Below are 24,984 nucleotides of genomic sequence, written 5' to 3'. Positions count from 1 at the left end.
GTCTCGCCCTTGCTCTCACAGAGATTGTGGAGCACACAGCAAGCAGCAATAACTACGGGGATATTCTTTTCGCTGATGTCCGAGCGAGTCAGTAAGCTCCGCCATCTCCCCTTGAGACGTCCGAAAGCACACTCCACCACCATTCTGCACTTGCTCAGCCGGTAGTTGAAGAGTTCCTTCTCACTGTCCAAGGCGCCTGTATAGGGCTTCATGAGCCAGGGCATTAGCGGGTAGGCCGGGTCCCCGAGGATCACTGTAGGCATCTGCACATCCCCAACCGTTATTTTGTGGTCCGGGAAGAAAGTACCTGCCTGGAGGCGTTTGAACAGACCAGAGTTCCTGAACACACGCGCGTCATGAACCTTGCCCGCCCACCCGACGAAGATGTTGGTAAAACGTCCCCTATGGTCCACCAGAGCTTGCAGCACCATTGAAAAGTAGCCCTTTCGGTTAATGTACTCGCTGGCCTGGTGGGCTGGTGCCAGGATAGGGATGTGAGTCCCATCTATAGCCCCACCGCAGTTTGGGAATCCCATCGCGGCGAAGCCATCTATGATGACCTGGACATTTCCGAGAGTCACTACCTTTGAGAGCAGTTGCTCAACGATTGCGTGGGCTACTTGAATGACAGCAACCCCCACGGTAGATTTGCCCACGCCAAAGTGGTTCGCTACTGACCGGTAGCTGTCTGGCGTTGCTAGTTTCCAGAGAGCTATGGCCACTCGCTTATGCACACTCAGGGCTGCTCGCATGCGTGTGTCCTGGCGCTTCAGGGCAGGGGACAGCAAGTCACACAGTTCAAGGAAAGTGCCCTTACGCATCCTGAAGTTTCGCAGCCACTGTGATTCATCCCAGACCTGCAGCACTATGCGGTCCCACCAGTCTGTGCTTGTTTCCCGGGCCCAGAATCGCCGTTCCACACCATGAACGTGACCCATTGCCACCATGATCTCCACTGCGTGGCGTACCCTGCTTTCTGTGAGGTCTCGCCACTCTCCTCACCGCTGCGGAGCCTCCTTGCCCGGTTTCTCAGCAGCTGACTGTGGAAGAGGTGGACGATAAGGTGCGAGGAGTTGACAACGGCCATAAGTGCAGCGATGATCGCAGCGGGCTCCATGCTCGCAGTGCTGTGGCATCCGCGCTGTAACCGACCAGACAAGGGCGCGAACAGATTTCCCGCCGGCGCTTTCAGGGAGGGAGGGCGTGATTGACGGTTCAATGACGACAGTAACCCAAAACCACCCTCGACACATTTTTTCCCCCAGCAGGCATTGCGAGCTCTACCCAGCATTCCAGTGGGCAGCGGGGACTACGGGAACTGTGGGATAGCTTCCCACAGTGCACCGCTTCCAAAGTCGACGCCGGCTCCCTTAATGTGGACTCAGAAGTTCGAATTAGTGTATTTAGTGTGGATACACAAATTCGACTTCATAAGGTCGAATCCACAAATTCGACTTAAGTAGATTCGAAATAGTCTTGTAATGTAGACAAGGCCTAAGGTGCCAAAAATACTCCTAATATTTGGAAAGATCATTAAGTGGTCTGCAAAGACCCTCAGCAATTTTCAAGTGGTCCACGGAAAAAAAAAGTCTGAGAGCCACTGCTCTCATTGATCATCACCTTAACAACAAAACAATGTTAGTCGGGATGACTTTAAGTGAGGAGTTACTGTATATTGACTTACAAGGCTGGGGGTGTGGCAGGACTTGGATCTGTTCTGGGCACCACCAAAAATTATTCAAACCTACTGCCCCTGCATTGGGACATGTTGTCTTTCTCCCATGGCACCTTTAAATGGAGGGAAGAATGTGACGCATGAGTAGGAGTCTCTTCCTGGCTTCCAGATAACCAGTGATGACCTGTGCCTGCCGATAGTGGGGATGGGAGGTGGGGGACAGAGTGAGGGCAGCTGGCTTCAGCAGTGTTACTGAGCATGCTCCATGTGACTATTCTATGGTCATCATGCTTGTTGCTTAGCTTTTTGAAGATCTTAACTCCTGTTATTTATCCATTACTCCTAAGGCATAACTTTTCAAATTGATGTGTAGAGCTGACCTCTGTGTTACATACTAAGTTGAGCAACATCACACAAAGGACTAATTTAAGTTAGGGATATGAGCATGTTTTAGAACCCACTCAAAAACACTCATGCTGAGTACAAACCTAGCAGCAACTCGCGGGGAGGGTGGAGGATGTGACATTAGATGCCTCCTTCCCCACACACTGCCTCCACCGATAACCCTCCTGCAGTAACACAAGTGTGCGCTCAGGGGAATGCTGTGCTGCAGTGTACATACCCTGCAAGATACTCACTGGAAGCGTGAAGGGAAGTAACGCTGCTTTTAGCACGGGAGTCTAGGCAAGAAGGAAGAGAAGCTGGAAATTCTCATTGAGGACGGGAAAGTGGATAGAACAGGGAAACCTGGTGGGACGATGTGTATTACTGGAATGTTAGTGTCACTGGTTACAACCCGACTAGGAAGGGGAGAGATGATAACAGTGGTGGGCTTGGAGGCACTTCACATTAGACACGCCATTACCTGTTGAAAGTTCTTGGTTCTAGAGAACCCCAGGACCTCAAATGAACAGGGCTCAACCTGCTAACTAACATGACCTAGCAGAAGAATAAATGGGGGGCTGGTACAGTTCACTGAATCCAAACCAGAGAAGGTTCAGTTTCTCCTTTAGCACATGTTTGTGGCTTGTGGGAAGACAATTGGGTTTGCGTGGGGGACATCCTATTTGGAGACAGATGGGTGAGGTCTCAAGTAGCCATTAGTAAATCATCCTTGAAGATTTAAAAAAATGACAGATACTTTTCTAAGCCTCTATTGTGGGTCTCATTTTGGTGGGTAAAGATGAATTGATCACTGGCCTGCATGTTAACCGTTGCTCTAGGGCCAGTGATCGTGACTTGACTGTATTCAGTAAGGACCAATAGAGGAAAGCTCCAAGCAGCCATATTTACATTTGGTGCATTGCAAGGGCTAACTTTGCAAACAACTCTCTCCTTCTTGGGGTGGCAGCTGCCTCCTCTCCTGACTTGGTCCTCCAGCCCAGTCACTTCCAAACTTCTCCCCTTCCAGGGTCATCTAGAAATAAAAGCCAAGGAATCAACACCCAACCAGGGCTAGTAGGTGTGAGGGGGAAATGCCTCCTGTGACGAAGTGGGGTGTTTTCTTGGTTTTTCCGTGTTTTCCAGTGAGTTGCATGCAGAGGGAGTGGGATTCAGTGTACCCGGGTGTTACTGGCTTAACAAGAGGAGGGGAGAGGGAGTTTGTTGTTACAGAGGACCGGAGAGGGAACTTGGGACCCCAGCTGATGGCCTGGAGGATGGATACTCCAACGACTGGTGACCTGGTGACCCGGAGACGCAGCTCAGGAGTCACAGCTGGTTCTGGCCAGTGGGAGGACAATGGGCTGCGAAGAGAGGACCCCGGTGACCTAAGCAGCTGGTTCCAGCCAGAGGGGGCCAGAGGAGGGCTGAGAGGAGAGGAGGCCCAGGCCACCCTGTTTACGACCCTGTTTACCTGGAGAGAAGACAATGAAGAGAGGCGGGGCTTGGGGCCGGGGATATCAGGTGCCCAGCTGGGAAGCAGGGGGGCTCTGGGCTGGAGAGGGGGAGCAGGCAGAGCCCACCGGGATGCAGGGGGACTAGGATGTGCTGTGCTGAGGGAGGCCAGGCTTGAGGCCCTGAGAGTTTCCTGCACTGTGTTCAACCCTCAATAAACCCTCCTGTTTTATGCTGGCTGGGATTCGCTCTGGTCTAGAGAAGAGGGTTGCATCAACCCCTTTGCGGGTGGAGGCCCCGGGGAGTCCAGAGCGAGTGGACTCCCTGAGGAGGCCCACAGTGAGAAACAGGTGTGCTAAGGCCCAGAGAGATGCAGCTCCAGGAGGTGGAGGGGCCTGACCCCGAGAGAGGGTGATCCCCGAGAAGGGCTGTCACACTGGAAGGGGCACCCCCCATGGACCGCACGTGGCCATGAGTTGGCACGATCTGTGAGTCCGTGACACCTCCCTCTCTGGGTATAACAGATGCACGTCCTCTCTTCCCTCAGGGAGGGACCTTAAGGGAGTTGCTGAGGGACAGAGCCAGCCTTCCCTCAGGACCCTCCAGATAAAGGACCTTCCTCTTGCCAGGTCTGCCCACAAGTGAGCTGTTCTGCTTCCTTTGAAATCCTCCCTCTGGTCTGTGCTTACACTGTAGCTGTGTTCAGGTGGGGCTGGCTGAGGCCAGAGCAGCTCCTTAACCCCTTGTTGCCCAGTGTGAGATTTGTATTCCTCATCACAAGTCCAAACAGAGAGGAAACAACCTTGAAGGTACAGCTTTCCATCCTGTTAATGGCTAACAAGCCTAGCAGGTCTGAGGGTCTATTTTTGCAAGTCGAGCTTTTTGTTCTATTGGGTACTTTTATCTAATTCTTCAGATGTATTATTTGAGTAGCAAATTATTACCGCAACTGGCAGTAACAATATGAATTTTGAATCCTTAATTTTATCCTGGTTTCTCTTTAACTCCTTGGATAGTGACTTTAGATGATGCTTCATGCATCAAACATTCTTTTGCCCTGTGTCTTCCTGGCATATGTGTTGCTGGGTTTGGGAGGAGGGTTAGAGAGAATCCATTCTGCCGGAATAGGGGCTGGAATAGGGGCTGCAACCTGGCACACTCTAGATAAATGTGCACCATCTCTTTGCTTCTGTGTGCCTCAGTTTCCACAACTATCAAATAAAGCTAATCAAGGTTCTGGTTTTTCTCTCTTCTACTTTGCAAGGAGGGAAACTTAGATACATTTGGGGCCCAGCTACACTACCGGTCTAGAGTGTCTTTGTAAGCTGATGACCCCCACCTCTTTTTCAGAATCTATGGATAACACAAGCTCCTAAGTTTGTTCTGTGCTTAGCCCCTATGGAACAGCTGGGCTGGACGGCCTTTTCTCGCTGGGCTGTGAGGAGACGGTTCTGGGCACTAGGGATATGAAGATGCTCTCAAGGACTAATTCTTGAAAATAAATATCAATGAACTGCCACACAATATAAAATCACTGCCGCTAACATTGGTGGGTGATCAAATACTAGCAGAGTGGTAATTAATCCTGAGGACAGGGCAGTGACACAGAGCAATGGGATCCCTTGATAAGCTGTGTCTAGGGTCTTTGTGACTTTGACGTGGGGAATGGTTTCCCAGGAGAAGTCCGGACTCCTGGGTTCTGTTCCTTCTCTAGCCTGGGCGGGGGAGTGTGGCCTGGGATGACAGGAGGGGGCTGCTTGTCCAGAGTAACCGATGGCTTTTGGGACTGACCCCATTGCTCTACAAGGATGAGACTTTCTGGATATTGCAGAAGCAGCAGGGATTAGGAAGGGGAACATCAGGAGCAGATCATGCAAATGAAGTCCTGCCAATGTGTGTAGCTTGCACTCCCTGCACTCGGGGAGGAGAAGGGGCTGCTCTGGTTGGAGCAGGGATGAGGAGGGAGCGAAAAGGGGACTTCAACAGCTGAGTCAAGGGAGAGAATTACTTCAGGAGTGGGTGGGTCAGCTTTTGTGGCCTGCATCTTGCAGGAGGTCAGACTAGATGATCATAATGGTCCCTTCTGATCTTAAGTTCTATGATTCAATGATTCTATGAAAAGGCCCATGGGTGAAAGGCTGCCTTGAGCCCAGACTCACACCTGCTCCCCGCTCGATTCCAGGATGGCCAGGCTCCTGAGGATGCTCAGGAAGAAGGCTCTGCAGGTGGTCCCAGAGCCTGAGGAAGCAGCTGCCATCTTCCCAAGGGGCAGAGCAACCTCTGCATCCCCGCGGGCAGGGAAGCAGCTCCCATCCAGGCCAGAAGGAGGAAGTGCCCAGCCTTCTGGTGAACAAAACCAGCTCCCGGCGCAGGCGCCGAGCTGGGAGAGGCCCTGACCAGGTGCAGATGGAGCTGGCTCAGGATGCGGTTTCGCAGACAGGACCCAGCCCAGGAGGGGCATCGAGCAGGGAGGCTCTGGGGCTTGTTGTGTGGGCAGCAGCGGCCCCAGGAGCCCAGCCCTCATTCCCAACAGGAGGCATCGCCCTGCCTGGTCACTGAGGACCTTCCAGCCCCCTCAGGCCAGGAGGTGGACGATCCCTGTCCCAGCACCAGCAGCTCAGCACAGGACAGCAGCAGCACCTGGGACTCTGGCAGCAGCGACGCCGATGGACGCTGCTGCTTTGTTCCAGGTGAGGAGCCAGGCTGGGCTCAGGGAGGGGTGAGGATGGGGATGTGAACACCCTGGGCCCAGACACTCTCCCAGTGAAATGGCGGGGTGGGGGGAGGGTCCCCAGCCCAGGTGTCTGGCCTGAGCCATGTGAACCCCACTGACACCAGCAGCAGTCACCCAGCTGCCCCTGCAGCAAGGGGAACTGGGGTTGGGGGGCATCAAGAGATGCTGCCACTTTGTCCTTTGATGCTCTGGGGCTGGTGGGTAGGAATCTCCCACGGAGTCCTGGACAGTGGAGAGGGGGCTCTCTGCTCTGGGCTTCTAAAGCTGTTGGGGGCTAAAGACATACCTGAGAGGGAGATGTGGGGCCCGATCTGCCCTGGGTGCCTGAGGTGGGATCCTGCTCTCCCCATCACGCCCCTGTCCTTCCCCCAAGGGGCAGCAGGCATCACCCTGTTTCCTTCTCTTCCTGGTGCAGGGACCACCAGGGATTCAGAGGAGGAGGAATGGCTGGACATGTCCACAGATGAAGCTGCTCTCAAGGTCATCAGAGAGCAGCTCCAGTGCAGGGAAACGGTACAAATGTTTCCCACCTGGGCTGGAACCAAGAACATCCTGTCCCTTCGCAGCATCCCCACCCCCTACCGAGGGTCTTGTCCCTGATGATTCACCACCCCTAATGGGGCCCTTTTACATCCATGCTGTGGGACCCCCAAGATGGGGGTGTTTGTCCCACAACGGCCGAGGTCTTCTCCCCCTACAGACACTGTCCCTGTTCCTGATCCTGCTTGTGTAGGAGTGGTGGGGGATTTGGACAATAGGCAGGTCCCCACAATCCCCCATAGAGGCCTGAGCCCTGGAGCTGGTGTGGGTGGGGCAGGAAGGTCCCTAGCTAACAGGTTCTCTCTCGCTATACCCCACTCCTGGTGGGTACAGGATGAGGGGAAGCAGCTCACATTCCTGCAGGCCATCTACCCGGCGTGTCTTGCTGCACAGGACAGAGGACAGGACACGCTGGAGCCGCGCTGCTGCAAGGCGGCTGTGGTGGAGAGGATTGTGGTGAGTGAGACACGTCATACAGCAGCTGGAGGGAGGAGAGAGACATGGGATTGGCAGGGGTATCGCCGGGCTAATGGGTGGGGGCTGGGTGGTGTTGGCGTGGGCAGCAGAGGGCAGGGATTGCTGGAGCTGAAGGGTGGGGAGAAGAGAAGGGAGTAATTGTGAGATTGGGCACTGGAGGAATTGTGGGGCTGGAGGGCAGCTGAGACTGGGGGACAAGGAATGACATGGTCCCAGCTCGGTAGTTGGGATGGTGCTGAATGGGGGCAGTTTTGACAGGGAGGAGGAAAGAAGGGGATTGGGACTGAGCTGGGCAGGAATCCTGGAAGGGGGACAAGTTTGATGGCAGGAAGAAATGGGAGGAGCAGAAGGTAGTGGGGGATCCTGCTGGCCACGTGGGGCATTGGCTGTGTAATCTCCTCTTTGGGAGGTGTCAGTAGGGCCCGAATCTCTCACGCTCCTTTGTCTCCTTTGCGTCTCACAGGAGCTCATTGAGGAGCTTCCTAAAGACTCTCCACCCAGCACCATCCTCACCAACTCCCTGGTTGCAGTGAGCAACCTCAGGTACCGAGACAGCCCCCTCCCTCCGCTGGCTCCCCTAACCCCAGTGCTACTCAGGCGCAAGGCTGAGAGTCACTGTCCTTCCCACTCCCAGGTCACCTCCCAGGAGTGGCTCCTCTGGCAGAGCTGGTGGAGTGGGAAGGTTCAGTCTCTCCTGGCTGGGCTGTTCTTTTCATTCCACTAACATTCCAGGGGCCTTGGGGAGGGGCTCACTCCCGGGCTCAGATACAGGAGGGGCAGCAGGCTCCAGAGAACAGGCGCTATTCCTGTCCTGCCACTGTCTGTCTGTGACGCCTTGGCCTTGTCATTCCCTAGTTCAGGGCCTCAATTTCCATTCTCGCCAGCCTGGGCCTATATCCCTGTGGTTTCGTGTCCGTGTTGGCGACAGTCCCACCCCCGTACTGCACAGTCTAATACCAGCTCCTCTCTTTTGCCAGCATCATGAAACCTGCCCTTGAGCCAGACCTAGAGACCCACCTCTTGCGAGCTGCCCTTCACTGCGTCTTCACCCTGGGCACGGAGAAGGACACCATCAACAGCCAGGTACATCCTCCTCCTTCTATCCTACTCCCAGGGCCGGCTCCAGACCCCAGCACGCCAAGCGTGTGCTTGGGGTGACATCCCGCAGGAGGGCGGCAGGTGGCTCCGGTGGACCTCCCGCAGGCACGCCTGCGGGAGGTTCACTGGAGCCGTGGGACCAGTGATCGCCAGAGCGCCCTCCGCGGCGTGCCGCCCTATTTGGGGTGGCCGAAATCCTAGAGCCGCCCCTGCCTCCTCCTCTTCCAGAGTGGTCCTTGGTCCCTGCTCTTTTGATTCACAGGAGCTCCAGCTTTAGGGGTGGGGTAGGCAGAGATGGAACAAGCTGCAGGGTTGGATCCTTCTCTCCAGAGGATTATCCCTCCCTGGGGGATTTCTTTCTTTCTTTCTCTCTTTCTTTCTTTCTTATGCGGTGTTTTGCACAGCAGCCCAGCTTCCATCCATAGCAATTTGGCTGTTTCATACTCTTCTGCCTACAAGGCCCTCTGCAGAGACCTGCTAAGCTCATGGATCAAAGATCCAGGTGTCATCAATCCTTGCTATTTGCCTGCACTGGGATGTGAATGAGAGAGGCCAGGATATGTGTTTGGGAGTCTCCCCAGTGCTTCCCAGAGACCCCTCTTCCCATCCTGTGGCAGGTGTAGGCCCAGTTTCCCTAACTCTGACCCATGCTTTGCAGGCTCTGCACAAAGTCATGCCAGAGCTCCTGGATGCCATGCTGGGGAACCTGCTGGCAGAGTCCCCAGACGCAGACAGGCTCCACTACATCTTGGAGGTGAGCCCCATAAGGAGGGGTGGGAACCAAATTTACCTTAACTCTTTGGGGGATTGGTAAGGAGAGACTGGAAGATCCATTTTCTACTCTCTCCTCCTAGCTGGGTCCCTAGTGGGGCGTCCTTATTGGGGAGGTCAGTGCAATGGAGTGTCAGGTCCTGTTTTCTTGAGGGACAGAGGAAGAAGCTGAAACTTCAAGCCAGAGCTCTGCCTGGTTCTGTTGAGCACTAACCACAGGGCCCTTGGATGTCTTGGGGAGTGAGAGTCTGAAACCTCCCCCTTCCCCCACCCCGCCCCCCCCAACACACACACCCCATGAGATTCCGGAGATGGTTCTCAGAGAAGAGTCACATGCTCCTTCTTAGAGAAACAGGAGGACCCCAGGGAATCAGCCCTTCTCTCTGATATGCTCTGAAATTCCTGTGGGGATTGTGCACTCAGTGACTCCCTACATGCCAGCAAGGAAACTGCTGATGGAGTTTCCTCTCCTCTCCCTTCCATTAGATCTCAGCAGAGTTCCCTAGGATGGATCACCACGTGGCACAGCTGGCTCTGTTTGTCAATGACCCAGACAAGGACATCAGCCAGCAGGCCAGGGAGGGGACTTACCAGCTGTACCAGCTGCTGCTCCAACAGAGGAGTAAGAAACCCGCTGGTACACGGAACCCAATAGGGGACTGAGAGTGACCACAGGTGGATAATGGGACCCCAGACAATTTCTCTCAGCCTGACCCCAGCTGGAGGACAAGTCTCTCTCTGCCTATGTTCTTCTCCACTCCACTGTGCAGCCACCAATGGGATTGGAAGGACACAGAAATTGCAACCAGAAGAATCATAAGTGTCTCTCTATCGCTCTCTTTCTCTTCCAGGGCTGACCATACACAAGACAGAAGATCTGTGGTGCCACGACTGGCCCCGGGACAGCAGGCTTCTGGGCTATAAGAACACAGCCAGGGTGGGGGAGGTAAGGACACTGTGGCAGGGCATGAGACAGCTCAGGGAGTGGGGCTGGCAGGGTCACTGCAGTGGATGCCTCCTGGAGACAGGACAAGAGCCCACTCCTTATTTCCAGCTCAGAGTTCCTCATCCAGCACCCTGTGGGACAGGCTGGTGCTAAAGGTCCCACATTGGAACCTCGCTAGTTGCCGTGATTTGAGTGTCTTACATGGAGCCATTGCTACGTGGCATAAGGAGAATCCCCGGGTGGGTTAGCTAATAGAGGATTATGGCTCTGGGTGTCTCTCTGCTCCTTGTCCCCCTGGCTGATCCCCAAGTGTCCGAGAGGAGAGCACTGGGTCAGTCAGGCACTATTGCTTGATCAGACCCTTGTTTAATTCCCTGCACCCTGTAGAAGCAGAGAAAGGAGGTGGGGTTTGCCCAATTCCCTTGCCAGTCAGGAAGCAGAATGCCCCAACCTGGGCACTGGGTAGGGGACACAGTGAGCTCCAAAGTCAATATGGACCACATGTGCCCCCTTCATGTCTCCAGACCCAGCCAGGGAATGGCAGAGTATCTGGACCTCAGCCACTGTTCCAAAGAAGCACATTGTCACTGAGGCAAGTTGCAGCTACTTGCAGCACAAGTAGAAAATCAAAGACCCCTCCCCTCTCCCACCGCCCTGTCTCAGAACTGTGGGGAGAACATCCAAACCTTGGAAGACACCATAACCCAGTGCCCCCAGATTGGAGTCAAAGGTGAAATGGGTGATTTCCACAACCTCACAAAGGAGGCCTTGGAATGGCTCCTGGATCTACAAGTGCATCTACAGAAAGCTGCTCTATAGACGCCACGTGAGAAAGACTGTGTGAGCTTGTCCTGCCTCCCACAAGCTGAATTGCTGCAGCAGAAGAAAAGTTTCCTAGGAGGGTCTGTGATGGGGACAGGGACATGAGTCTCCTTATCCTTGTCAGGTTGCAGATTGGAGTCTCTTTGGAAGAAACCAAGGAGCTGCAGTGGCCTTACCCAGAAATCACTAATTTAGGGGGAATAGACCTTTGGTCTGTCAGCTCCAACCCCCTCCCCCACACGCACACTCCTCTAGCCACTGAGGTGCAGGAGATCTCTCTGCTGGAAGCAATACAGGGTCCCCTATCATCTCTGTGTGCTGCACAGCAGAGTGGGCCATGCTCCCCCACATTAGAGATCCATTTCCAGCCCATCATGGCCCCTGCAATCAATTGCCCTCCAGAAAGAGCCACTGGAGGCTTTGGTCCCAAAGCATCTGCCACCTTTTAATCAAGGGGCTTCCCTGAGCCATGGGACCCTGAAAGCCTCCTGGGGAACGAACTGCCTTGGCTACAGCAGCTCTCTTACCCTCCCTTTGGGGCACCAGACGCTGAGGCCATTCTATCTCCAGGACTTGGCAGCTGGCTCTGGGCAATCTGCTAAAGACTCATGTCCTGTTGGTTTTAGGTCTTTGGAAAATTCTTCTCTGAGGGGCAGAGAAAATTCTTCCTCCAGACAGCAATGCTGGCGATTCACGACCCCCTGCTCCGTGTCAGCCAGGCTGGGCTGCTCCTCACATACTCCATGCTGGGGGAAGCCCAGCAGCGGATGGGGGACAAGGTAAGCAGCTGCATTAGACTCAGGAGATTGGGGCGGGGCCCAGGCCTCGTTCCCATCCTATCACCATTCGCTGGCCTGGGAGCATAGAGCCTAGTGGGGACTTCTGGACTTCTGTTCCTAGGATGTGATGTTCTGCTGTCACTCCTGGGAAGGGCAGGAGAGTCCCCTAAGTGCCCTCTGTGAACCTTTCCTGCCCCACAGAGCTGCACCCATTTCCCCATGGCCTAGTGTCCTTGTCACCTGAGCCAGCACCCGGAGCTGCTCCCATCACTGGCAGCCTGGGAGGCCAAGGACTGATGGGTGATGGTGACTGGCCAGGCAGTTCTGAGGCACATGGGTGGGGGAAGCTTGTCCTGCTGCTGGCAGGGCTGGACCCGCTCTAGAGAGAACGGGAGGATTCAGGCAGCAGGGGCTGCTGACCTGCCCCGTTCACCAGGGCTGCCATCCTGTGGCTTCAGCATTTGTCACTGGAGTGACTTGGGGACAGATCTCAACCTCCCCACATCCCACTTCACTGCTGTCAGAATCCCTCCTGCCCCCCTCCCTGCCCTACTTGGGTGGGGATGGAGGTAGGGGTGGAGGAGAGGGTTCTACAAACTTGAGCAGTGTCCCCAGGTGGGTTGGAGGTGCAACAGCTGTCAGGGGCACTGAGGGGGAGATGGCAGGAGCTAACCCTACAAGAAGCGGGGTTGGCACTGGAGGTCACTAGAGAGGACAACAAGCCTCCATCCTGGGGATCAGGAGGGTGAATCCACCACTCAGACATGAGGAGCTGTTGGGTGGAAATGGTGCTGGTTCCCAGGTGCCCTTAATCCTCCCTGGGCAGATTTCTGGGCAGTGTCTCAGTCTCTGACATGTTCTCGTTCCCCTGCAGCTGGAGGATGTCACAGCCAAGGTGATGTGTCAGCTGCACATCATCTGGCACTTGCACCAGGTGCCTGAGGCTCTGCAAGGGCTGCGCCTCATCTGATGCCCTTAAAGGTTCCCCTCCCATGTTCAGCAACTCCTGCTCCCTGCTGCAGGTACTGCTCTGTCTCACTGTAAATGGGGGGCTAGTGGAAGAGGAAATGGGGGGCCCCTGACACTGACAGAAACTCTCTCCCCTCTCTGTGGACCAGGGTCCTTCCCTCTGACCCCAAACTTCCTTCATCTGGGGCAGGAGCTCTTCCCCTCACTCCCATACCCCTCCCCTCTTTCCTTGCTCTGACCCCCATCCCATTCCCCGTGTTCCCACGCAGAGATCCCCCTGCCCCCGTATGGCACAGAAGGACCTTTGTGTCAGGGCTACAGACTGTCTGCCCAACTGAAGCTCAGGAAGCTCCACATTTGAGGAGGTGAGGATGGGACAGAGGTTCAGGGCCTGCTTCACCTCCTGCCCTTTATTCTTCCTTTGGCCTTTCTATGGGCTCTCAGAGGGTGACATGAATAGGAACCTCCCCCCTCACCTGTCTTCTAGGCCCTGGGGTGTGTGACAGCCTCCCAGATGGGTGCAGTCAGAAGCTGAGCCTCCTCAGCAAGCAGTGGGGACAGGTCACCTTGTCCTATCAAATCCAAGCAGTGCTAGTTCTCAAAGAGGCTGAGAGGGAAGACCCCGCTCCCTCATGGAGGTAAGAGCCATTGACTTCTTTGGGCATATGGGTCTCCTGGGGGAGAAATGGGATCTCTGCTGCATAGCCTGGCTGGGAGCTTCCCCCATCCCTGGGACAGAGACATCTCCATGCCCTATACTGCAGAGGAAGGTGAAAACCCCCAAGGGACTCTGCCAACCTGCCCTGGAGGAAAATATCTTCCTGAGCCCAAATATGGCGATCAGCTAAACCCTGAGCATGTGGGCAAGACTCACCTCAACCCAATAAGAGCACGCAGGCCTGGGCAGCGCAGGTCTGTAACAGGGAAAGGAGAGTGCTTTCCCCTGGGCTGCAGAGACTGGGGCATAGCCAAACTGGTTACAGAATTAATCCTGCCTCAGAGGGACCATGTATTGGCCCCGAAAGAACCAGACTTCAGCGGCGATCAAGCCTAGCTGGGCTATGAACTGGAATGAGAACTAGGTAAGAAGTTGAAAGCAGCAAGGAAAGCCTAGAAGGGAACTTGAGAAGAGATGTAGGATGTGCCCAGGGAAACCTGCAGCAAAGAGAAAAGAGCAGCCCTAGCTTTTGAGTACAGAGCCCCGGGCTGCTACCAGTGTCAAGGTGGAACCGGGTTCTGTTGTGTATTTGGTTGTTGTGGTAATAGAATCTTGTGTTGCTATGGCAACTGAGTCAGATTATTAGGGGATAGCCCAGCCTGTTTGGCTGGCTGTTGGTTAGTTCTGTGTGTAGCCACAATAAATGGCTGCTCCAAGGTTTACAGCTCTCTGTGTCTCCAGTGATTTCTTCCTAAAGCTGTTGCCCCCAAGGATATAACAACGTGGCGACGAGGATGGGATCTCTGTGCTGCCCCAGCAACAGAAGGAAGTAAAGTTAAGGTACAAAAACAAACAAACAAACCTTGTTTGCTGCTGGAAGGGGGTGAGAACTGGCTTATTTGCTCTGACTGTGCAAACTGAAACTAAAATCATGGCTACACTTACAGGGCCACTGGAACCTTTTGAGGAGTATTTAGTGCAGTGGCCTGTATATACTGAGCATTTTGAGCTGTTTGTTATTGCAAATGACATTACAGAAGAGAAGAAGGTGCCAATATTCTTAAGTGTTGTAGGGGCTAAGACCTACTCCCTGCTACGCAACTTACTACACCCTGTGAAGCCAGAGACTAAATCTTACAGTGACATTGTGGAAATCCTGGAGTCCCATTGTTCTCCAAAACCACTGGAAATTGCTGAAAGATATAGGTTCCACAAAAGAGACCAGAAAGAAGACGAAACAGTTATACAATTTGTAGCAACTCTGAGAAAGCTTGCAGAACACTGTGAATTTAAGGAGGTGTTAAATGAGGCCCTACGTGACAGGTTAGTGTGTGGCCTGCACAGTGAAGCTATACGGAAGCACCTATTGACAGAGGTTCAGCTTACCTTACAGAAGGCCATTGATATTGCTGTCTCCATGGAACTGGCTACAAAGGAGGCACAATCCATCGGTGCATCCCCTAGAGTGCATAAGGTGTCACTAAAACCTACCCACAAAACTGTGGGGAGTCAGGAATGTTACCGCTGTGGTAAGCCAGGTCACCCTGCATCAGAATGCTGGTGTAAGGACCTGGAGTGTCGACACTGTGGCAAAAAGGGACACATCAAGTGTGCCTGTAAACAAAAGAAAAAGAGGCCTGTGGTCTGGCTAACCAAAAAGGGAAATCTGCATAGCCTAGAGCAGACCCAGGATGACCAAGGAGATACTTTCTCACAAGAAGAAGAGCCACTCCACGTTTTGTCTTTGGCAGTGAGCTCACATGAATACTGGCTAACCCTGTTGTTGGATGGCAAACCTATATGCATGGAACTGGACACCGGTGCAGGATTTTGCTGGTTTCAGAGACTGTGTATAAAGAAAAGCTACAGCAAGTTCAGTAAGATTGATCTGAGTCAAGCATATTTACAGATTCACGTTGATGAAAAGTCCCAAGAGCTGTTGACTATTGTGAAGCATAAAGGGCTTTATCGATACTGTCGCCTACCCTTCGGAATAACATCTGCTCCCGCCCTGTTCCAGAGGGCTATGGACCAGATCTTGTGTGGCTTGCCAGGAGTCCAGTGCTATCTGGATGACATCCTGGTCACTGGAAGGAATGAGGAGGATCACCTAAAGAATTTAGAGGCTACCCTACAAAGAGGCATTGGGAATCGTTTTCGGAATTCCAAAGTTTCATCAGTACCTGTTTGGATGGAAGATTACTCTTCTCACTGACCATCGACCCCTGACTTCAATTTTTGGACCCCACACAGGCATTCCTCCATTAGCCGCTAGTCGTATGCAATGGTGGGCATTGTTGCTTTCCGCGCACACATTTGAAATGAAATGTAGGAAATCCACTCTGCACGGCAATGCGGATGGTCTCTCAAGGCTGCCGTTGCCAGTTAACCGTCGAGATATTTGCCCAGAAGGAAATCTTTTACTTTGAACAAGTAGAGAATACACCTATCACTGCTATTCAGATAAAGAAGGCAACTCTGCCCCTTGGGAAGATGGCAGCTGCTTTCCTCAGGCTCTGGGACCACCTGCAGAGCCTTCTTCCTGAACATCCTCAGGAGCCTGGCCATCCTGGAATTGAGCGGGGAGCAGGTGTGAGTCTGGGCTCAAGGCAGCCTTTCACTCATGGGCCTTTTCGCTCCCTCCTCATCCCTGCTCCAACCAGAGCAGCCCCTTCTCCCCCCACACGAGTGCAGGGAGTGCAAGCTACACACATTGGCAGGACTTCATTGCATGGTCTGCTCCCAACATTCCCTCTCGTAATCCCTGCTGCTGCTGCTGCAATATCCAGGAAGTCTCATCCTTTCGGAGCAATGGGGTCAGTCCCAAAGGCCATCGGTTACTCTGGACAAGCAGCCCCTTCCTGTCATCCCAGGCCATACTCCCCTGCCCAGGCTAGAGAAGGAACAGAACCCAGGAGTCCGGACTTCTCCTGGGAAACCATTCCCCACGTCAGAGTCACAAAGACCCTAGGCACAGGAAGACCAGGGCCCCTCCTCCTCATTCCCCATTGATTCCCATGCTCAGCAGCTGACAGGGTCTGGCCCAGCTCAGAGACTCTCAGCCTGGGGAACAGTCTCCCACAAGGGAAGGGCTGGCACCTTTCCAAACTCACTGGAGATGGCTTGGGAGAGGCCCCTGCCCAGTCTGAGAGTGAGGGGCTCTTGGGAGCTGTTTGCAAATGAAATCCCCCTTCTGAGATGTTCTCTCCCCCTCTTTCTGCCTCTCTCCAGACAGACAGGGGAAGCCACCGAGGAACCCTAATGCCACTCACTTGCTCTAGGATATGGTCTGATGGATGGCGGATGTTCAGGGTCAGCAGATGTCCCTCGCTCTCCTCCTCACTCTCCAAGCCCAAGGCAGGCTGGAGAGGGTGGCGACCTGAGGAGTTACCCTGCCCAGCCAGCAGGCAGGGTGATGACTCTAGGGCGATCGACTGGCTGTGAAAACAAGAGTCTGTCTTATTGCCAGGGGACAGAGAAAGTCAGCCAGCAGCAGCAGGGTGCAGAACACTGCCCTAGTGCGGAGGTGACAGCAGCTCCAGGATCCTGACATCCCAGCCCTTTACACACCTTCCTGGAGCCTCCCAACCCCCCTGGGCTGTAGCAATGGGACCCCCAATCCTAATGATGGCAAACGGGACTCAGTTACCGGCTCAGGGTCACAATGAGAGTCAGAGCCATGGATGGACCCCCTTCACTAACCGCTGCTGCACACTCCCTCCCACACCTGGCAATTGCAACCAGGCCCTAATGTCCAGTCCCCCTGCCTTTGAGAGGAAGTGTCACTCCTGCTTCCATTGCTGCCTATTGATCTTTGGGACTGGGCAAGTTGCTCCCCCTCTCTATGGCTCTCTGGCACTCACGTCCCCGAATGGGCTTTAAAAAAGACAATAGTTCAAGTTTGGCCCCAACTCTTTCTTGTTTCTCTACACTAGCCATTTTAGCAAAGTTTAGAATTCTTGACATTCACCACCTCGAAACATCTTTCTCCTCCGCAGACAGCTTGAGCATCCCTTCTCACCCAGGCTCACTGCTGCCTGCAGTTAGAGAATTGACCCTATTCCCTTTGGACCTACCCAAGGAGTCCCACAGCCAAGCGGTGATAGAGCCAGAAAGAGAAGCCAACAGTCCTGACTCCTGTTCTAACTAACAGACATCAACACCCATGGAGGCAGGGATAGAGTCCAGGAAAGAAGGGGTGAACATTTTCATGGAAACCGTTTTCTGTCAGAAAATCCAAATCTGAATGACTAAACCACTTTGTTTCTTGAAATCATAACAAGTAGGATGACAATTCTTTGCAAAAATATTTGTTTGCAAAACAAGAGCATGTCCTCTTTGTCACAGTGCATTAAACTGTCTCTTCGTACACAAAGAGGAGACACCGTGATCTAGAAAGTTTGATGAGATGCTTCAGTAAGAGCTAAGTAGGAAAGCTGGCTGTATTTTAAAGAAACCTTATTGAGGTTGCAGGAACAAACCATCCCAATGTGTAGGAAGAAAAGTAAATATAGCAGGCGACCAGCTTGGCTTAACAGTGAAATCCTTGCTCGTCTTAAACACAAAAACTCAGCTTACAAGAAGTGGAAGATTGGACAAATAACCAGGGAGGAGTATAAAAGTATTGCTCAGGCATGCAGGTGTGAAAGAAGGGTTTCTTTAGGTATGTTAGCAACAGGAAGAAAGTCAAGGAAAGTGTGGGCCCCTTGCTGAATGAGGGAGGGAACCTAGTGACAGAGGATGTGGAGAAAGCTAGTGTACTAAATGCTTTTTTTGCCTCTGTCTTCACAGACAAGGTCAGCTCCCAGACAGCTGCATTCTGCAGCACGGTATGGGGAGGAGGTGACCAGCTCTCTGTGGAGAAAGAAGTAGTTTGGGGCTATTTAGGAAAGCTGGATGAGCACAAGTCCATGGGGCCGGATGCACTGCATCTGAGGGTGCTAAAGGAGTTGGCCGATGAGATTGCAGAGCCATTGGCCATTATCTTTTAAAAATCATGGCAATCGGGGGAGGTCCCGGATGACTGGAAAAAAGCTAATGTAGTGCCCATCTTTAAAAAAGGGAAGAAGAAAGATCCAGGGAACTACAGGCCAGTCAGTCTCACCTCAGTCCCTGGAAAAATCATGGAACAGGTCCTCAAGGAATCAATCCTGAACCACTTAAAGGAAGGGAAAGTGATCAGGAACAGTCAGCATGGATTCACCAAGGGCAAGTCATGCCTGACTAACCTAATTGCCTTCTATGATGAGATAACCGGCTCTGTGGATGAGGGGAAAGCAGTGGATGTACTATTTCTGGACTTTAGCAAAGCTTTTGATACAGTCTCCCACAGTATTCTTGCCAGCAAGTTAAAGAAGTATGGGCTGGATGAATGGACGGTAAGGTGGATAGAAAACTGGCTAGATGGTCGGGCTCAACGGGTAGTGATCAATGGTTCCATGTCTAGTTGGCAGCCAGTATCAAGTGGAGTGCCCCAAGGGTCGGTGCTGGGGCCGGTTTTATTCAATATCTTCATTAACGATCTGGAGGATGGTGTGGACTGCACCCTTAGCAAGTTTGCAGATGACACTAAACTGGGAGGAGTGGCTGATATGCTGGAGGGTAGGGATAGGATACAGAGGGACCTAGACAAATTAGAGGATTGGGCCAAAAGAAATATGATGAGGTTCAACAAGGACAAGTGCAGAGTCCTGCACTTAGGACGGAAGAATCCCATGCATTGCTACAGACTAGGGACCGAATGGCTGGGCAGCAGTTCTGCAGAAAAGGACCTAGGGGTTATGGTGGACGAAAAGCTGAATATGAGTCAACAGTGTGCCCTTGTTGCCAAGAAGGCTAATGGCATTTTGGGTTGTATAAGTAGGGGCATTTCCAGCAGATCGAGGGATGTGATCATTCCCCTCTATTCAGCACCGGTGAGGCCTCATTTGGACTACTGTGTCCAGTTTTGGGCCCCACACTACAAGAAGGATGTGGACAAATTGGAGAGAGTCCAGCGGAGGGCAACAAAAATGATTAGGGGGCTGGAGCACATGACTTATGAGGAGAGGCTGAGGGAACTGGGATTGTTTAGTCTGCAGAAGAGAAGAATGAGGGGGGATTTGATAGCTGCTTTCAACTACCTGAAAGGGGGTTCCAAAGAGGATAGATCTAGACTGTTCTCAGTGGTAGACGATGACAGAACAAGGAGTAATGGTCTCAAGTTGCAGAGGGGGAGGTTTAGGTTGGACATTAGGAAAAACTTTTTCACTAGTAGGGTGGTGAAGAACTGGAATGGGTTACCTAGGGAGGTAGTGGAATCTCCTTCCTTAGAGGTTTTTAAGGTCAGGCTTGACAAAGCCCTGGCTGGGATGATTTAGTTGGGTTTGGTCCTGCTTTGAGCAGGGGGTTGGACTAGATGACCTCCTGAGGTCCCTTCCAACCCTGAGATTCTATGATTCTATGAGTTGCTGCTCTTAACAATTTCAAAAGAATAAAATACCAATACAATAGAATATTATGTCATCATCTGATATGGCTCAATGTGATAGGACACCTCCTATTCTACACTGCCACTAGTGACACTCTTCAATGGATCCCCGTCATCCACCCATCACGAGGTAGGTGGGAGAGGATTGTTATTTGTACTTGATGGAAGGAGAAACTAGGGCTGAGAAAGGAGCAGTGACTTGTCTTAGCTGATGCAGCCATTCAGTAGCAGAGTATCAGAGGGGTAGCCGTGTTAGTCTGGATCTGTAAAAGCAACAAAGAATCCTGTGGCACCTTATAGACTAACAGATGTTTTGCAGCATGAGCTTTCGTGGGTGAATACCCACTTCTTCGGATGCAAGTGGTCAGTAGCAGAGTTGCTCTCAAATGAGCTACAGACCAACAATTGTTCATTGGAATTATTCAGCAATTCTTTTAGAAGAATTGGAAGGTCAGAGAGGATCATGAACTGCTCCGAGACAATGAATGGAGAGCAGCATCACCATTGGTCAAACGCATAACTGGTTGTGACTTCTGTGCTTGGTCATAAAAGAGAACAACAAAGACCAGAGTTTCCTCCCTGTCAATAGCCCCCTCCTCAGCCAATCAAGGTTGAGACTTTGAGGGGTGAGAGGCTAAGGGTTCTCATCAAATATCCTAAAGAATGGCGCAGGTCATCACCGAGGGGATCAATCTCAGAGCACTATTCCAGTCTCACCTCTCTGTGAGGGCCTCCCACAAGCCTCCCACCCCCGCCAGTGCACACACAGAGCTCCTGGTGGTGGGAGGAGAGCAAAGGAAAAGGACAAAGGAAGCAAGAAGAGAAAGGTAGGAGGGACAGAGGAAAAGGGAAAACAAAAAGGAGAAACCCCAAGGTCCCCAGTGATTCTAAGGGACAAAATCCTAGGTCGGAAATCAAATGCTGCCCCCACAATCTAGTGTTTTCCTTTCCTAAAAATCAGCTGGCACCTGATGGATCAGACTGAACAGGTTCCAAACCTCTCGGAGGCTCTTACCTTCTATAAAGGGACGTCTGTTTTCTGGCAAAATCAATCAAGGAAAAGGAGAAAACTCTGAAGAGGGTCTTCCTTGCACTCACGTACGTGAAAGTGAATTCTCTCTCAGTCCTCAAGGAGAGACCTCGAGAAGGAGACGTGCTGAAGGAAAGCCACAGGGATCTCCAAGGTTGCCCCTGTCCTGCATCCCTGTCCTGCCCGGCTGATGTCAAGATCTCTCTGTGAGATCATCCCCTCCCCACCACTTTTGTCCAATAGGCTAAGGTCCTGCCAAAGGCCCTTGTGATGTCACTGCCACACCCACCCTTCCCCTGCAGTGCTGATGTCCTGCCCCTGTCCAGCCCCATTGGATGTTTGAGCTGCTTCCCCTGGATCACCCCACTCAGTGACTCTTCATTGTGGGGATGACACTGACTACACAGTAGAACACGAGATGCTCTTCCCCATACTACGCTCAATTGTTCATAAATGAGCAGACTTTATGGACAGAATTGACAATTAGAGCATGTAATCTGACACCCTGCATAGCGCATGCTTTCTGGATAGAATAGTAACTAGTTTTTCACTAAACAATTCCAGAAAGGCACCTAGTTTTCATTAGAAGACACCAAGAAATGGAGAATTCCCACCACTTCCCTTTCTAGTTTCTTCCTTTGGTGATTCATCCTCACTGTTGAATATTTGTGTCCTATTTCTAATATGAATTGGTCTCTTTTGAGTTTCCAACCACTGGGTCTTGTTCTTCTTTTCTCTGCTAGATTAATGAGCCCTTTAATACCCAATCTTTTCCCTCCATGAAGTCACTTCAGCACTTCAATGACATCACCTCCCGATCTTTTTGATAATCTAAACATGCTGAGCTCTTCAATAGCTCACTAGCAGGCATTTGTCTCCAGCCCTCAAAATGTTTCATTGCTTTTTGCTGCCCCATCTCCAATATTTCAAAATCTTTTTCAAAGGTGGATGCCAAAACTGGATGCAGTATTCCAGGATCAGTCTTACTGATGGCATGTCACCTCCCTATGCTACTCACTGCTCTTTTCATACATCTAATGATGGCGTTAGCCCTGTTCCCCACAGTATCACACTGGGTGCTCATGTTGAATGGCTTGTCCAGCATGGCCCCTAAATCCTCTTCATGGTTAGCGCTTTCCTGGATACACTTCCCCATTGTGGAGGTGTGGCCTGCATGCTTTGTTGCTAGGTAGAGGACCTTTCATTTGGTTCTTTTCAAACTTGTTTTCTTTCACTGGGGCCAGCTTATCAAGGGATCCCATTGCTCTGTGTCACTGCCCTGTCCTCAGCATTAATTACCACTCTGCTAGTATTTGATCACCCAGCAATGTTAGCAGCAGTGATTTTATATTGTGTGGCAGTTCATTGATATTTATTTTCAAGCATTAGTCCTTGAGAGCCTCTTCATATCCCTAGTACCCAGAACCTGCTCCTCACAGCCCAGCGAGAAAAGGCCGTCCAGCCCAGCTGTTCCATAGGGGCTAAGCACAGAACAAACTTAGGAGCTTGTGTTATCCATAGGGTCTGAAAAAGAGGTGGGGGTCATCAGCTTACAAAGACACTCTAGACCGGTAGTGTAGACAGGCCCCAAATGTATCTAAGTTTCTCGCCTTGCAAAAGAGGAGAGAAAAAAAACAGAACCTTGATTAGCTTTATTTGATAGTTGTGGAAACTGAGGCACAAAGAAGCAAAGAGATTTGCTAATGGTCAAACCCAAGTTGAGGTTTTCTTCTTCTCCATGTTCTTTAACTTCACATCACTGCAGAAGAAGGACTTTTTCTTACCAGCTGGCTCCAATGCATGTAGATGTCTTTCCAGAAGATGTGCTCTGGCTCAGTCACATGCCATAGGTTTTCTGGAGGAAGCACTCGGTGATGTTCTAAAGCCTGTGTTATACAGAAGATGGACATAAGGTCCTTTCGGACCTTCAACTTTTTCTTTTGTTGGGAGGATAATGCTGGACATTTTCTCACATTCACTTTCCTTTGGAATCATTTAAATCCAGTCCAAAGGATTTCCTCTTCCATTGTGTCTTCAGCACCTTTCATAGAAACAGTTACTATTAGCCCACAGGTTTCCAGTTTCAGGCTGCCCCAGCGTGAGATGGCCATGAAAGGGGTTGCAGCTCAACTGAACCTATACCCAGGTGAAGGGAATAAGTGCAGGGCTCACATGAGAAGGGAGCGGCATGTAACTAGGATCCAGGCCTGTTGGGTGACATAAGGACAGCCTGTGCTCAGCCAGGAGAGAGACCCCCAACGGGAGCAGACCTGGGAGGGGCTTGGATAGTCCTTTAAAGGCAGTTTAGGTTCACAGTAGGGGATGGAACAGCCAAGCTGCTAGGAATGGAATCTGGGCCTCCTGGCAGTGTCCAAGAATGAAAGCACAGCATCTACCAGGAAGGGTCCTGCGAAAGGGCACGCCCCACCCACCCTCCACCCCAGACACTCCAGACATTACCATGGGGCCCCTACCCCGTGGACTTGACCGCCCCCCCGCCCCTCCCCCACACTTTCACCGTGAGCCAGCTGAACGATTTGATAAAAGTTCCCAATAGAACAAAAAGCTCGACTTGCAAAAATAGACCCTCAGACCTGCTAAGCTTGTGAGCCGGTAGCAGTATGGAAAGCTGTACCTTCAAGGTTGTTTCCCCTCTGTTTGGAATTGTAAGGAGGAATACAAATCTCACACTGGGCATCAAAGCCAAGGAGCTGCTCTGGCCTCAACCAGCCCCACCCCAACACAGCTGCAGGGTCAGCAGAGAGCAGAGAGAGGATTTCAAAGGGAGCAGAACAGCTCACTTGTGGGCAGACCTGGCAAGAGGAAGGTCCTTTATCTGGCAGGTCCTGAGGGAAGGCTGGCTCTGTCCCTCAGCAACTGCCTGAAGGTCCCTCCCTGAGGGAAGAGAGGACGTGCGTCTGTTATACCCAGAGATGGAGGTGTCACGGACTCACAGATCGTGCCAACTCGTGGCCCCGTGCGGTCTATGGGGGGTGCCCCTTCCAGTGTGACAGCCCTTCTCGGGGATCACCCTCTCTCGGGGTCAGGCCCCTCCACCTCCTGGAGCTGCATCTCTCTGAGCCTTAGCACACCTGTTTCTCACTGTGGGCCCCCTCAGGGAGTCCACTCACTCTGGACTCCCCAGGGCCTCCACCCCCGAAGGGGTTGATGCAACCCTGTTCTCTAGACCGGAGCAACTCCCAGCCAGCATAAAACAGGAGGGTTTATTGAGGGTTGAACACAGCGCAGGAAACTCTCAGGGCCTCAAGCCTGGCCTCCCTCAGCACAGCACAGCACATCCTAGTCCCCCTGCATCCCGGTGGGCTCTGCCTGCTCCCTCTCTCCAGCCCAGAGCCCCCCTGCTTCCCAGCTGGGCACCTGATATCCCCAGCCCCAAGCCCCGCCTCTCTTCATTGTCTTCTCTCCAGGTAAACAGGGTCGTAAACAGGATGGCCTGGGTCTCCTCTCCTCTCAGCCCTCCTCTGGCCCCCTCTGGCTGGAACCAGCTGCTTAGGTCACCGGGGTCCTCTCTCCGCAGCCCATTGTCCTCCCACTGGCCAGAACCAGCTGTGACTCCTGAGCTGCGTCTCTGGGACACCAAGTCACCAGTCGCTGGGGTATCCATCCTCCAGGCCATCAGCTGGGGTCCCAAGTTCCCTCTCCGGTCCTCTGTAACAACAAACTCCCTCTCCCCTTCTCTTGTTAAACCAGTAACACCCGGGGACACTGAGTCCCACTCCCTCTGCATGCAACCCACTGGAAAACACAGAAAAACCAAGAAAACTCCACACTTTGTCACAGGAGGCATTTCGCCCTCACACCTACTAGCCCTGGTTGGGTGTTGATTCCTTGGCTTTTAGTTCTAGACGACCCTGGAAGGGGAGAAGTTTGGAAGTGACTGGGCTGGAGGACCAAGTCAGGAGAGGAGGCAGCTGCCACCCAAGAAGGAGAGAGCTGTTTGAAAAGTTAGCCCTTTCGATGCACCAAATGTAAATATGGCTGCTTGGAGCTGTCCTCTATTGGTCCTTATTGAATACAGTCAAGTCACGATCAGTAGCCCCAGAGCAACTGGTAACATGCAGGCCAGTGATCAATTCATCTTTACCCACCACAATGAGACCCACAATAGAGGCTTAGAAAAGTATCTGTCATTTTTTTTAAATCTCCAAGGATGATTTAC

General features: G+C 52.3%; 1 long non-coding RNA gene across 1 annotated transcript; it reads right to left on the bottom strand.

Annotated features, from left to right (window-relative positions):
• Nucleotides 1–1,579: 1,579 nt before the first annotated feature.
• On the bottom strand, nt 1,580–20,980 carry LOC120404807. The gene is made up of 3 exons (XR_005598187.1): nt 20,790–20,980; nt 16,578–16,743; nt 1,580–3,092 (listed from the first exon to the last, which is right to left on the bottom strand). It is a non-coding gene; the product is annotated as an uncharacterized LOC120404807 (long non-coding RNA).
• Nucleotides 20,981–24,984: the final 4,004 nt, after the last annotated feature.

The sequence above is a fragment of the Mauremys reevesii genome, linkage group 4 (genome assembly GCF_016161935.1).
Source record: "Mauremys reevesii isolate NIE-2019 linkage group 4, ASM1616193v1, whole genome shotgun sequence".
Classification (NCBI taxonomy): Eukaryota; Metazoa; Chordata; order Testudines; family Geoemydidae; genus Mauremys; species Mauremys reevesii.
The sequence above is the reverse complement of the archived record's forward strand: the minus strand, read 5'-3'. Positions and strand labels throughout refer to the sequence as shown.